Source organism: Aristolochia californica, unplaced genomic scaffold, assembly GCF_029961685.1.
Source record: "Aristolochia californica isolate CCGP_79_NKW_82.1479 unplaced genomic scaffold, dmAriCali1.0.hap1 SCAF_8, whole genome shotgun sequence".
NCBI classification, from domain to species: domain Eukaryota; kingdom Viridiplantae; phylum Streptophyta; class Magnoliopsida; order Piperales; family Aristolochiaceae; genus Aristolochia; species Aristolochia californica.
Window position 1 is genome coordinate 28,019,861 of NW_027182279.1, and position 14,797 is coordinate 28,034,657.

At 36.9% G+C, this 14,797-nt stretch overlaps 2 pseudogenes; both read left to right on the forward strand.

Moving 5' to 3' along the window:
- The window catches only part of LOC137938377 (protein transport protein SEC23 D-like), a 66,364-nt pseudogene extending 60,635 nt beyond the window's left edge, over positions 1 to 5,729 (forward strand).
- Positions 5,730 to 6,275: 546 nt separating this feature from the next.
- LOC137938378 (general transcription and DNA repair factor IIH helicase/translocase subunit XPB1-like) overlaps positions 6,276 to 14,797 on the forward strand; it is a 48,247-nt pseudogene continuing 39,725 nt past the window's right edge.

Here is a 14,797-nt window from a genome sequence, read left to right on the forward strand (position 1 = left end):
ATATTTTAAATCTTCTACCGTAATATATGGAGTTGTAAAAAATAGCTAGATATATATAGTATATAGGTAATATGGGTAAGATTATTCTAAAAAACTGTCTTAATATTTTATTAACTAACCAAATAAACATAAAAGTATAGCAGCGTTGTGCTTCCGGGAGCAACGCGTGGCTCCGAAGAGGCAGAGGCATTTGTCAGCCCTCACCCAGCAGTTTCCAGCCTCATATACCCTTATGTATAAACACAAAAACAAACACCAAGCCACACAATCTATAAAACTTAGCAGACAATAAAAACAGTGAGGATTAAACAGATAAGAACAATACCTAAAGTTATAAAAAGCACAAGCATGGAGATGATTACGAAAAATAAGTAAGAAGTGTAATTCCCGAGGGGTTTATCTTTAGATCAAAGTTGTTTAGATCTTTATACTTACTCCTTCAGGTATGGGAAACCCAAGACACAGAGAGGTGTGCAATTTCCTAGCATTAAGCTTCTGCCACGGGCTCCAACATTTTGTCCCAAGAAAACAAAGCCTTGAAACCTCCTTGGGTATAAACGGGCAGAAACAAGGGACGCATGGACCGTGAAGCATCAAAGGAATACCGCAATGCTTTTACTCTGTGCTTGGGATTAACCCCGGGTTAGAGGAGGAAGGTACAGATCTAAACAGATAGAGATATTCTTTGATTAAATATCTTTGGGTTTGAGGATCTTCCTCTTGATCAATGTTCTTAAGCACAAGTTGTTGTTCATTCGTAAGAACATTAATCTGATGCATTTGTGCCATAGATTGTAGATGAGAACAACTACAATCTTGGTCTTCTTCTGATTGGCTGGATGAGGCATAATCAATATCATCCCCAGAATTAGAGTTTAAGAGAATTTTGGCCAACTGAATTCTTAATCCTTCATCAATCTGAAGTTTGTTAAGTTTCTCTTTAGTTTTGCATCTATTTGAATAGTGGCCTAATTTACCACATTTGTAACAGACAATTTTCTTTTTGTCTGGAGGATTTCTTCTAGGAGGTGGTCTCTGACGAGGAGGAGGTCTCCTAGATTCATGACGAGTCTTTTGATGAGACTGTCTTTTTGGATATCTCCTACTCTGGTGTGAATAGGGTTCATGTCTCTTAGAGTGAGAGACTTTACCTTTTCCCTTCCTTTGATTGGAAGGTGATGGACCTGTGTCACAAGCAAATTGTTCACAGAATTCACCAAGCTCACGCTTTCCAGTAAGATTTTGTTTCTTAAGCTGAGCTTGAAGCTTTAAATCATTACATAAGGTCAGCCCTTCTTGGATGATAGCACTAGTAAGGAGACCATATGTATATTGATGGTAGTTTATAATTCCTACCTTATTACCTAACCTTTTTCTTACCTTGCTGGCAAAAAGAGTTGGTAAACCATCAATAAATTTTGCTTTCCAATATTCATTATTGGCATCTGGTCTTTGCATAACCTTAGTGAGGAAAACATCTTTATACCAGCAAAACTGGCTAAGTGTTCGACACCTAAGATTTTGCAAAACCTCTCTTCCCTTATCTGATTGGGAAGTCAGATTTCCAATGAAATGATGAACAATACAGGAAATCAAGGTATAAACTGCATCGTCCTCACCTAGGTAGGCTTGGCCAGATTCAGTTTTGATAACCTTCTTTAAATTATAAATTTCCTGATGTTGTTCAGGGGTGAGGATATTATCCCACCAACCTTTGAGAGTTCCAGAAAACCCTACAGTAAGCATTTCTGCAATTCCTTGATCGAAATTCTTATGTTGCCGACAGATTGTACAATACATAAGCATTCGGTGACAATGTTCCAATATCTGATATTCAGATAATCCATCTATATTCCATTCATAAATGGATTTGCCATCATAAGATTTTTTATCTAAATAAACATTCTCTTCATACAATAGGTCTTGAGGTGTAGGCCTATGGTAATAGAGTTTGTTAGGTAGATCCCATTTCCGAGTAGACTTTTTCTCATAATCCAATTTTTGGATACTCGGATCTTGTATCATGTCTTGAAGAATTTCTTCAGTCTGATTGACATTGGTTAAACCTAAATCGTTGAGATTAGAGTTTTGACCAATATCAGAATCAGAATATGCTGAAGGAGTTAAATCCTCAGAATTTTGAGATGAAAAATCTTCATTTAGATCTTCGTGAGATTCTAATGTTTGAATACTTTTCAAAATCTTCGCAGCTTTTGCTTCTTTGGCTTGTTTTAGTTGATCTTCAGAAAGATTCAATCTTCCAAGCTGAGATAATAATTCATCAACAACTTTAGAATTATTATCCCATTTAAAGTTCCTAATAGGAACGGGTGGTTTGAAGAGCGGTTTATTGTTCATCAACAAAGGTAATTTTCGAGAAGATAAGTCATAAGGATTTTGACAATATTTCTCTGGATTTTACCTTTATCCAAAAAATCTTCAATACGAATTAGCTGTTGGCCAATTGTTTTGAGATTTAAATTGGTAAAATTGTTGTCTCCTGATTTGACCCATAGGATTAAGAGTGGAGAGAGAGAGAGAGATGCTCGTGCTTGTCAGCCAACCAGATGATTATTGTCGGAGAGTAGACAGTTAATGACCCTATGTGCTGTCTTTCCAAACCATGAGGTCAACAACCTGTCCTAAGAATGTATCTGTTCTCAAGGTGGTTAAGAAGGTTTCTTGCCTCATCCATCCCAGTGTTGGTCAAAGCACGCCTCTGATTAAGGTCTCAAGGACAAAATGTACCACTGTGATGAAGGGAATTTTGGACCTTAACTTGAGCGTGTTTGGCATATGCATGTAGACCTCTGACCCAGGATCAAGCAAACATCTGGTGAAGTTATCTTTCTGGACATCAATTCGTAATCCACTAAAAAAACTGAGTGAGCTTGCAGATGGATTTCATAGCACTAAATGCAGAGTGAGGGAGGGGATGTGGAGGAAACCATGAGACTGTTCAAGCATTGTGGCCTCTGCTTCATTGTTTGAGGCTGTCTAGAGATTGCTTTTTCATCTTGCTTAGACTTGAAGGAGCCTCTTCAAATGTCACCTAGTGGGTTTAGGCTAGATCCCTCCATTTTGGAAGCTCTCACATATGTTTAAGGAGATCGATGACAAGTTTTTTTAAAAAAAAGTTCTCATGCTGTTTCTTGGGTATGCACCCCTCGCTCAGCAATTCTCCATGATATTTCTTTCGTTGGGAGTGGCTACAGCAGTCAATCCTATCATGGGTGATTGCATTCCCCTCGTATAGATGGACTGGCGATGATGGGCTCCTTGCAGTCATCTAATGTTTTTAGTAGGCTCATGTATCTATTTCTCTACTATCTAAAATAAAAATGACAGAGAGAAGGAAAAGTAAGTGCTGTGCAGTGATGGGGAAGATGCAGTCATTAGATTTTGTTGGTTCTCTTATAAATGTTTCTTGGGAAGGGGCTTAGAAACTCTGTTTGTGCACCAATTGGTGTATTGGTCTTTGTTTCACCCTTATGATGTTATTTGTGGTTGTGATTTGGAGCTTGGATGCGGGTGGTATGAAGCTGAAAGCTGCTTAGCCTTTGCATGCATCCGCTCTTTGCCCTTGATTTCTCATAGTGGAAGACATAAAGGCAGATTATGTTGTTGTTTTTTCTATTGAATTTCTTTAATATTACATAAAAAATTTATGGGAGAGGAAGGGAGGAGGGGAAATTAACAGATTAGTGGCTGGAGTGCCAAAAAATGTAAAAAAGGGCTTGTCGTCTTTGCTGCCTGCCACAATGGCAATGAGGCTCTGTGCTTTCATGGACATTTTGATTGTGTGGTCACTACCTTCTCCATTGATTACATGAAAATTTTGCGTTATCTTTATTCTTAAATAAAACATCTATGAGTAAGCTGATTGGTAGTGAGTGCTAGATTACCCTCAAACTGGTTTGTTTGACTGTTTTATTAATTGAAAGAGGGTGAAGCTTTATTCCGATATTACATGTATGACTCAACACAAGTATATGACTCATAATGGGCAAGGATAAGCTATAGTCCACTACTGTCTATATTTTGACAGTTTCATGGGTAGCTTAATCTAAGTTCATTTTTGAAGATATAATTGATGTTTCAGATACCGGATGCTTAGCCGTTCATATGCCTTTCGATGCATACTAAGATTGAGAACATCCTCTGATTTCCAGCCAGGACGCTCGGTATGGTCTTGGAGATCTTCAAAAACATTTAAGTTTTGTTTCTGATTCATATCTAACTAAGAGCTGCTCTTATGTGGTCTGATTTACTTTTTTCTTCTATAGTATGGTCATTTCTTTGCAGATCCTCAGTATGAGAACGTTCAGCACATTATATGTTGCGACTTTTATGCCACTTATGGTTATGACTTTGATTTTTCTAATTCTGTGGGATTCTCGAGGTATTCAGATCCTGTCTTGATGTCATATACTGAGAAGGATGGGTCTTTATTTTAGAAATATGAAACAATGTCTTAAATCATGTACAGACACACAGAGCCTCCTGTGATACAAATTGCTTTCCAGTATACTGTCATTGTGCCACCTGAGGAATCTTCAGTTTCAGGATCAAGTGCTGAAAACAAGTACGTATAACCAGCTGCCATGTGCTAGGAAGTCCTTGTCTTTTCATTTGTGGTCATTCTGTGTTTTAATCGACTAAAATTTATAATTGCTCTTACCTACAGTTAAAGTTGTGTAAACATCAAAGTTTTTTTAACCCAGAATCATATGTATTTTAGGTTTCTTGTACTATGTCATCACAAGGATTTCTCTGGTTTTTCATATTATATTGTAATTAGTATTATAGAAGCAGTGTATGGAGATCAGAAATTGGTCTAATATTAGAGTTTCTTGGGAAGAGGAGTAATAAGCTGTTCTCTATCTCTTTTTTCGTTTTTTGTATAAAAGCGAGATAGTAATTTATTAGTAGAGAGAGGTACAAGATGTTAAAAGCAAACTTAAAAAGCATACAACTGAATAGTTATTAGCTGTTCTCTATCTCTTTTTTCTTTTTTTGTATAAAAGCGAGATAGTAATTTATTAGTAGAGAGAGGTACAAGATGTTAAAAGTAAACTTAAAAAGCATACAACTGAATAGTTATTAGAGGACATTAAAGAAAACAAATACAATAGCACAACCAATCTATTACAATGTTAAGCAATGGGAAGGGAATCTCCCACAATGAGTTGTTGTTCCAAGAAATCAGTTAGATGATTCACATCCCCATAGAGTGGCATCCAGCTCTTCCATCAAATGCCTATAAAGGTCGACAATTTTCTCAAAAATCAGAATTAAGCATCAAGGTGAGGACTTCCCTAAACATCCTGCTTGAAACAACAGCCAAATCACCTCAATGATGGCAGGATTAGAAAAAAGAGTTGGTAAACACTCTTAAGGCCTATGAGGAGGATCAAAAACTCTGCCTCAATGGGTAACACTGCATCCACCAGCTAGGCTAGGATTGCTCTGAGATCAAAATTGTGCTTTTACCACCTGTTCTATGGTGGTGTCTACTCCTTGATTGTCTCCATTCTAGCAGTCAAATGTGAGGCAATCAGCTTTCTGTTTCTCTCTGAATGGATCCAAGGAGATGAAAAAGGTCAGGAATTTCACTGGACCAAAATTTTATAGATTGTTTTGCTTCACCTACTAATACTAATGTTATTTGGTGCAGGCCTCTTGCGAACAACAATTAACAAACTGAAACAAGACAGAAGTATCACTCCAAAGCTCACATTTATTCAAGGGGGACAGGACGATGCCACTGTGTTCGAAAACTATCTCATAGAAGAGTAGGATGTTGATGGTAATGGTTTAACAAGTGTGGTAGGCTTTGTATCCTTCTTGGATGAAGTGACTCAGCGGGTGGCGGAGTATCTTGCATAAATGAGTTAGCTAGATAAATGTTCTTGCAGTACCAAATCATGCTTTGTGTCAAAACCCATAGAGCATTGGTATTCTGCTTCCTCGTCTTTTAGTTTCTGCTCTTTCCAGAGGCGGTAGTCAGAAGGGGCGACGAACGAGTCGTCCACCCCTATAATCGCTTTCGAGTGAAGAAAGAAATAGGTCCCTCATCTGTGTCCCTTAGAGTGAGCGACAGAGAACTAATTAGAATCGAGAATACTGAAACCGAAAAGTATTTCTTCCCTTTTTAGAAGCAACTCGTTCATTTTGACGGTTACTACATCGAACTGTGGGACTCATAAAATATGGCTGGACATGGTACTACTTTCTTTCTTTCTCCTAATTATTCAATCCTATGGTTCAATTCTCTGCGAGCTGAAATGTCTTCATGTCTCTTCATTTGCATGGGAAAAAGGTCGGCCTAGTAAGAAGCTCAGGACTTCCACTAATGTTATGTATTTGGTTGCTCTCCTGTTCTTCCCCTGATTGTTTTTTCTTGGCAGGAGGATTATCGAATTGCTATTGTTGATGATGATGTTGATTATGCCGAAGATTTTGGTGAGGATCGTCGTGAAGGTATTACTTTTGCTCGTTTTTTCGTTTTGTTTTAGCTTTTTGTTTTTAGTTCACTTTAGGTGCTTGAATTGTGTTTATGGGTACGGAATATGGATTATGAAGATGAAAGCGAACTGACGAAGAGGGATTTTTCTAAACTCGAATTAAAGCCTGATCATGCAAACCGCCCTTTATGGGCATGCGCTGATGGCCGGATCTTTCTTGAGACATTCTCACCGTTGTATAAGCAAGCCTATGATTTCCTCATTGCAATTGCTGAGCCCGTTTGCCGGTATTTAAGATGTCCTTCTATTTTCTTCTACTTAAAACTCTGTGTGGTTGCTCATTTTCATTTTGTTGGAAAAATGTTGTGCAGGCCAGAGTCTATGCATGAGTATAACTTGACGCCTCATTCCTTATATGCTGCTGTTTCTGTTGGGTTCGAGACTGAAACAATAATTACTGTTTTGAACAAGCTATCAAATACTAAGCTCCCTAAAGAAATGATTGATTTCATTTATGCTTCAACTTCTAATTATGGGAAAGTAAAACTTGTACTGAAGAAGAACCGGTACTTTGTGTAGTCCCCTTTCCCAGTGGTGCGAATTTGGTCTCGTATTCTATCACAAGTGGTTTATTATTATTATTGATGTTGTTATTATCATTATTATTATTCTTATGGTGATGAGGGGAATTTGGAACTTATTGCTTTACATGATACTTGCAGGTGCTGAAGACTTTGCTGAAGGACGAGGTTATATCTAAAGCGAGAATTTATTCCAATGAGGTAATTTATTTTGCTGTTATTTTCTTCATGCATGTCCACTTTATTTTTCTGAGGTGTTATTTTGAGTTGTGTCTTTTTATATTTTGTCTTTTATCTTATCTTTTTGGCGAGTGACAGAAAATTTACATTAGAGTTTCTATGGATTCATCTATATGCCTATTCTTTACATATTTTACTATTATTCAAAATGGTTGCATTTACCATTTAAATCATGAAGTTGTTTGCTTGTTACAGTGGAAGAAAATAACTTCTGCTCTTTTTCTTTTTCATAGAAGGGAAGTGGAGTTTGAACATCTCTTTTGAAAAAAAAAAACTGTGCTGTTAAATAATTTAATCATTTTTTGCCTGCATAGTGAATCAAAACTCATTTGAATTGAAATTATGAAATCATCTCCAAAGCCACTATCACACTGCAGCATGGAGAGATTATTTGTCACTATGGCTAAACCTTCAGATAAATGGTTAAATTTCTATGATAGATCATGAGAGCCACTATCACACTGCAGCATGGAGAGATTATTTGTCACTATGGCTAAACCTTCAGATAAATGGTTAAATTTCTATGATAGATCATGAGAACTCTGACACAAGTCTGATGGTGATGCAAACTCTTGATCTACTGTTTAGGGTTCACAAGGAAGTGATGTATTTACAGTTAGCAAAGCTTTGAGTGAAATGGATGGTGGTGGTCATCAGGAGTTGTTCACTTGTGCTGATGTGGCAGCAATAGCTGAAGAGAAAGAAACCCATTCTTTTGAAATAGATCCTACTCAAGTAGGGTGGTCTATGAATGATGATGTATATTTAAGTGATTAGTGGTTATAATTTTTTTGACCCAACTTAAACATTTACAGGTTGAAAGTGTCAAGCAAAGGTGCTTACCAAATGCATTAAAGTATCCCATGTTGGAGGAGTGTGACTTCAGAAATGATACAGTAAGCTTTATTTCTCACCAAATGCTTGATTTGTGGCAGTGATTGGATTCGGGTTCTTCAGAGTGTAAAGAAAAATCAAAAGGTGAATTTCTTTGATCAATTCTTTATTATGATATTTTTTAGTATATTTTTTAGTTTTATTTATTAAAATTTTGTTTTATGATTACTGCCTGAGAAGAAGAGTGTAGAGATAATGCTACCGGCTACATGATTTTTCATGTTTCTCTCATCATGGTAATTTTAATATTTTTAACGACATTAAGTAACTAGTAATGGAAGAGTATTTTTTTATCTGACAATAACTAATTTTTTTTTTTTTTTTTGTCGTAGGTGGAGATTTTGCTCATGCAAGGACGTATATTATTTTCTAGCATTAAGAGAAACAATTATAGTTTGTAATTTTATAATGGATTTATAGTTTTTATTTGGGTGATTGTAAATTGATAGTGATATTTCATTTAATTTGTTGTGTTTGATTATTGTATGAAGTTTATTTATAATATTATGCAGTGTATAAAGTGTTTAGACTATTTTATGGAGTGTTTATGGAATGTATAGATAATTTTATGGAGTGTTTATGGAGTTTTTATGGAGTGTTTATGGAGTGTTTATGGAGTATTTATGGAGTGTTTATACAGGTATTATGTATATTGATTATGCCGAATTTTAAGTAGAGGTTATGCCGAATTTTATACAGGTATTATATACATAAATTATTCTCAATTTTAAGAAGAGGTTATGCCTCAATCTTATACATGTATTATATATATAGGTTATGCTTAATTTTTTGTAGAGGTCATGTCCAATTTTATGTAAAATGTATGTATAATTTTATATATAATTTATTTGATATATATTTTTTGAAAATTTTTAAATGTATGTGAGGCTCGAGTTCGGCTCGAAGCTCGGCTCGAAGCTCAGCTCGAGCTCGGTTAAAATTTTTGGGCTCGAGCTCAATAACAATTTTAGGCTCGAGACGAGGCTCGGCTCGAAATATTTAAATCAAGTTCGACTCGAACATAGGCAGGTTCGGGCTCGGCTCGGCTCAATGCCACCCCTAATTACACATTGGTTATCCATGATTTCATCCAATTTCATGTATAATCTTACTTCATCTTGGTACTGTGATTATACTGATTGTCACATAGGCTAAACATAATTATGCTTACCGGTGGACATCTCCATCATGATAGGTGCAATTTCAATTAATTTTTCTATTACCAAAAATTTAAAGAATCATGTAGTTGGAAGTAGGCTGCTCTCTTTTGTAGTGTGGAATACCAAATGTCTGACATGGTCTATTTAAAGTAACTTATCAAGAACTTTGGTGGTGATGCTATTGGATGAAAAAATTTAAATTTCAGAACTTCCGTTGTGGTTGCCAGTCATTTGGAGTTGTTGTACTGACGTAGTGCTTGGTGATATCTTATATCGCGATCTATATCATATAAGATTCTATATCAAGAATATGTTAATGAAGCATAATATTATCATATCCATTCTTGATAATCCTTTTTTACATTTGCTTTCATTTTTCTCCTATCAAATAGTCAGGCTGTTCCATGTATTTCTTAATAAATTCTTTCTTTTTTCTTGTTGTCATTGAAAAAAAATTCTTGTTGTGCCTTGGTTTTTGTGTTTTTTGCCACAAATTAGTTGAGCTGCATTTTACTGATTGGTGTTCTGCATCTTGTCCAAGCATATTGATTTGTTGTACGTTTATATTTGAACTTTTTTTCTTATATTACCTGACCTTGTAGATGCAATGTCGAGAACCTGTGTGGCTCGATTATTTGCTATTTTGAGGGTGCCAGTTTTGGATGTACCACCCAAGAGGTGGCCTAGAGTTGGTTGGTCAATGCTACCACATGCTTGCACTTGCAAAGACATCATGCTGCTGAGTTATGTAGGAGTTTGTCCTATGTAGTGGATTGAATAATGTGGCAATGATGAGGCTGTCAATTTGCTCTAACATGAGCGAGCCTCTTCATGGTATGAGCCCTCCATTGGTGGGTGCAAGCTGTCGATTGTTAGTCACTTGTTAGAAATAATGTTGGTTTTGAAGAAGACCACCTTGGATGTGTATACCTTGAGGATTTCATTTAAGAAATGATCTTTAAATAGGATGCTAGGTTCACACCTACATATATGAGTCCATGTTAAAAGTCAGTTTTCTACAATGACAACCATATATATGATTTTTTTTAGTATTATGTTGGTATTTATCAAATAAATATTTATTTTCTTCTATTTTAAAAGAACAAAACCCTCTTTGGATATGTGCTTAATGATGATCAGTTCTTCTCTATTAAGGGTAAAACAAAGCATCAATTATGGCTTGATAGATAGATAGATAGATAAATAAATGTTCTTGTAGTACCAAATCATGCTTTGTGTCAAAACCCATGGAGCAGCCTTTGATATCGCATTGGTATTCTGCTTCTTCGTCTTTTAGTTTCTGCTCTTTCCAGAGGCGGTGGTCAGAAGGGGCAACGAACGAGTCGTCCACCCCTGTAATCACTTTCAAGTGAAGAAAGAAATAGTAGGTCCCTCTTCTGTGTCCCTTACAGTGAGCGACAGAGAACTAATTAGAATCGAGAATACTGAAACCGAAAAGTATTTCTTCCCTTTTTAGAAGCAACTCGTTCGTTCATTGTCTAATTCCCTTCCTAATAACAAGAAGCAAATGCAAATTAGGAAATAAGGAAGAGGACTCTCCTTCGGAAGAAATGATTACAGGGAGCCTTGAAGAGGAGTATCACAATTATCAACTCTGCCTATCTTCCAATGCATTCATTGGTAGGACAATAAGTACTTCTTCATGAGAATGATCTTTGAACATGTTGGGCCGATAGTTAAGGATTATCTTAAAAGAAGGAAACATATGTCGAAACATACCAAGTTCTTTGAGGGTCATAACATCTATATACCCTTTCTCAAATCTAGGGTAACCCATGAAAAACACTGAATGGATCAATAATACATTTTTTTTTTGTGGATGGACTTGAATTATTGTTAAATTCCATGGTTTAATCCATATGAACTAGGTTTTATAACTTTTATATAAAATTTGACTTTTACGATCTTCTATTTTCTCACTCCAACTCATACCATAGACCACTAGAGTGTGTAATAAAGGGTATGTATCTAACAACATCAATACTTTTCTTCACTTCAATTTCCAATTTAATGCATAATTGATGGCAATTCAGCTGTTGTAAGAGATGATTTAGTTAATTTTGATAATTGCATAAGACATTAACATCAACGCTTAAGGATCATTTGTGTCGACTTAGGAAAATAAAACGGTGAAAAAATTATTTTTTCTTTTACTAATTTTCTCATTGGATGATGTTTTTATTGACAAATTTTCTTGCATTTGTGACGCCATTGAAAATAAAATAAAATAATAATTACGTAGCTGTAGTGTTTACAATTGGAACAAAATAAGAAATTAAATATAGAAAATGAGCAATCAACATAAATCTTCTTGGCTTACTTTTCCCATGATATCAGATTAAGCAATAAGAAACATACTTATTTTTTTTTTTAAAGACAAGAAGATAAAAAAGAAAACTTTTTCTATTCATTAAATAGTGCAAATATTAGAAAAAAATTCAAAAAAAAAAAATTCCTCTATATATTTTTCTTATAATGTTCTATCGGCATATACACACCCTTAAATTTTTTATGACTCGTTACATGTAATCTCCATAACATAAGTAAAATATGTGCTAGCTAGGGTATACCTTGTTATTTTTCAATCATGTTTCTCATGACCTCCATAAACCTAAGGTTGCATTGCCCTCATCAAAGACTCAGGTCAAACACATAATCAAAACTAGGAGTGCGAAAAAAAAAAAACTTAAATTCACTCCATTGGGTGGAGAAATAGAAGGAAATAACCCTAAGTTCAGGTCAAGTTTGGGACTCGAGGTCCAACACATAATCAAAGTTAGGAGTGGGCGAAAAAAAAAAAACTTAAATTCACTCTGTTGGGAGGAGAAGGGATGGAGGGAAAGAACCCTAAGTTGGAGATAGGCTTGGGTTTTCCCAAATTTGGCCTAAACTTGATGGAAATACCTTATTGATATTTTTAAAAAATTAAAATAACATATAAATAAAACTTATCTATTTTTATTTTTTATTATTTATATTTTGACATTGTATAATAATTTTATGCATTGTATTCTTTAATTATTTTTATATTTAAAAAATATTTTAATTGGAGAATTACTAGGTTGACTTGGGAATGAGACAATGGATAATGTTTGATTTCTAAACCGTTCGGGTTTTCGAGTTGGGGTTCGGGTTCTCAAAACTAGACCCATGCTTTCCCCTCTGAATTAACCCACTTTTTCTTTGGCCGAACCAGCTCAAACAGCGTTTACTAGATCGCTGGTTTAGACGAATAGAGCCAAGCAGGGAAAGAAGTTTGTGTTTTTTTTGCTTCCTCATTATTTGGGTTTTTATCGACCTCGTGACTTTGCAACTCTGCTGTTGTCTTCTCGTCGATGGCAGTTAGGCCGACAGTATCTCATTTCCCGACCGATCCCAATGCACTGGAAGCCTCCGGCCTTCCTTGGGGAGTCACCGTTACCCCATTTTCTCCAGTTGACGAGCTTGGTAACCCCCCTGTTTCCGGGTCCAATGGTAACCTTGTTCCTCGCTGCGATAATAGCTGGGCTTATTTCAATTCCTACTGCGAGCTTGAACAATGGGCTTGGACTTCTTCTCAATTCTTACTCAGCCCACGGAAAGTAAAGATGTTAGCTTCACCTTTATCTACTGCTGAAAAGTTAACCGAATATGAGAGAAAGAATTATTCGGCTAACAAAGTGTCTAAGGAAAATAACAATGGTAAAACAAATTTTAAGAAGGAGAAAGGGGAGAAGAAGTCATGGGCAAAGGAAGCCAAGACTAGGCCGGAAGAGAAGAAACGAGGGGACAAACAGAAAAAGAAGGTCCATTATTTCATATGCGAGGGATTGTCTTAGAAAGAGGTTCCTCAATGCTGCTCAAACTGAGGTGAACAATGGAGGGATTGAGCCTAGGTTGGGCTCCTTAACACTTCTCCATGCTATTGTCCGTTCAAAGGAGGAGAAGGTTGCTCCACTTTCGGTAAGACCCTTAAGAGAACTTCTTTTTATCTCTCTAACACTTGCTGGACGTACTGTTAGAGCAGTGGTGGACACTGGCACCTCCCACAACTTCCTTTCGTCGGAGGAGGCTAGGCGCCTAAATATACGAGGAGAGAAAGATGGGAGCATAATGAAAGCTGTAAATTCTGCTGCTCGTGAAGTCCAAGGCATTACCAAGAACGTCCCGGTGGGGATAGGCAAGTGGGTTGGATTTCTGAATTTTACTATTATTGTCATGGATGATTTCAATGTGATTTTGGGAATGGAGTTTTTCACGGTTTGTAAGGCATTTGCAATGCCGTATGTTGGGGTAGTGGGGATTATGGACGAGTAAAGTCCTTGTACTATTTCTGAACTTGACAACAAAGATGTAACAAAAAAGGACTTAATGCTATCAGCCCTCCAGCTTAAGAAAGGTCTTAAGCAGGGTCGCTCTACTTACATTACTTCTATTTGTGCTATAGAGCAGGTAGAGATCATGCCTACCCCTAAAGAGATAGAAGCCGTACTGCATGAATATAGAGATGTCATGCCTGAACAACTTCCAGCGCGGTTACCACCTAGGAGAGGGATGGACCATCGCATAGAGCTTGAGCCCGGAGCAAGAAAGCCAGCACAAGCACCATACCGAATGGCACCCATAGAGTTGGACGAACTGCGAAGACAACTCAGTGAGCTGCTGGACGTTGGGTTCATAAGGCCAAGCGAAGCACCTTATGGGGCCCCTATACTGTTTCAGACTAAGAAGGATGGAAGTATGAGACTGTGCATCGATTGTAGGGCGCTCAACTAGGTAACTATAAAGAATAAGTACCCTATTCCTCTTATTGCAGATCTCTTTGATCAGTTGAAAGAGGCGCAAGTTTTCTCCAAATTGGATTTGCGAAGTGGTTATTACCAAGTCCGGATTGCTGAAGGAGACGAGGGGAAGACTACTTGTGTAACCAGATATGGGGCTTACGAATTCATGGTTATGCCCTTTGGCCTAACCAATGCACCTGCAATATTTTGCACTCTCATGAGTGAGGTATTTTCCGAATACTTGGACAAGTTTGTCATTGTTTATTTGGATGACATCGTGGTGTACAATAAGAGTATGGACGAGCACAAGAAACACCTTCGAAAGGTGTTCAAAACGTTGAGAAATAATCGATTGTATGTCAAGGAGGAGAAGTGCTCCTATGGGTTGCAAGAGGTGTCCTTTCTTGGACATTGGATAGGGGGATGGTGGATATGGATGGACAGCAAGAAGGTGAAGGTTGTGCGTGACTGATCGATCCCTTCCAAGGTGAATGAGCTTAGGAGTTTCCTTGGTCTTGCAAATTATTACAGGAGGTTTATCAAGGGCTTCTCACCTATAGCAGCCCCCTTGACTGACCTTTTCAAGAAAGACCAAAAGTGACGATGGACGGACTCATGCCAAAGAGCATTCCAACGGCTAAAGGACACCATGGTGGCTGAACCAGTGTTGC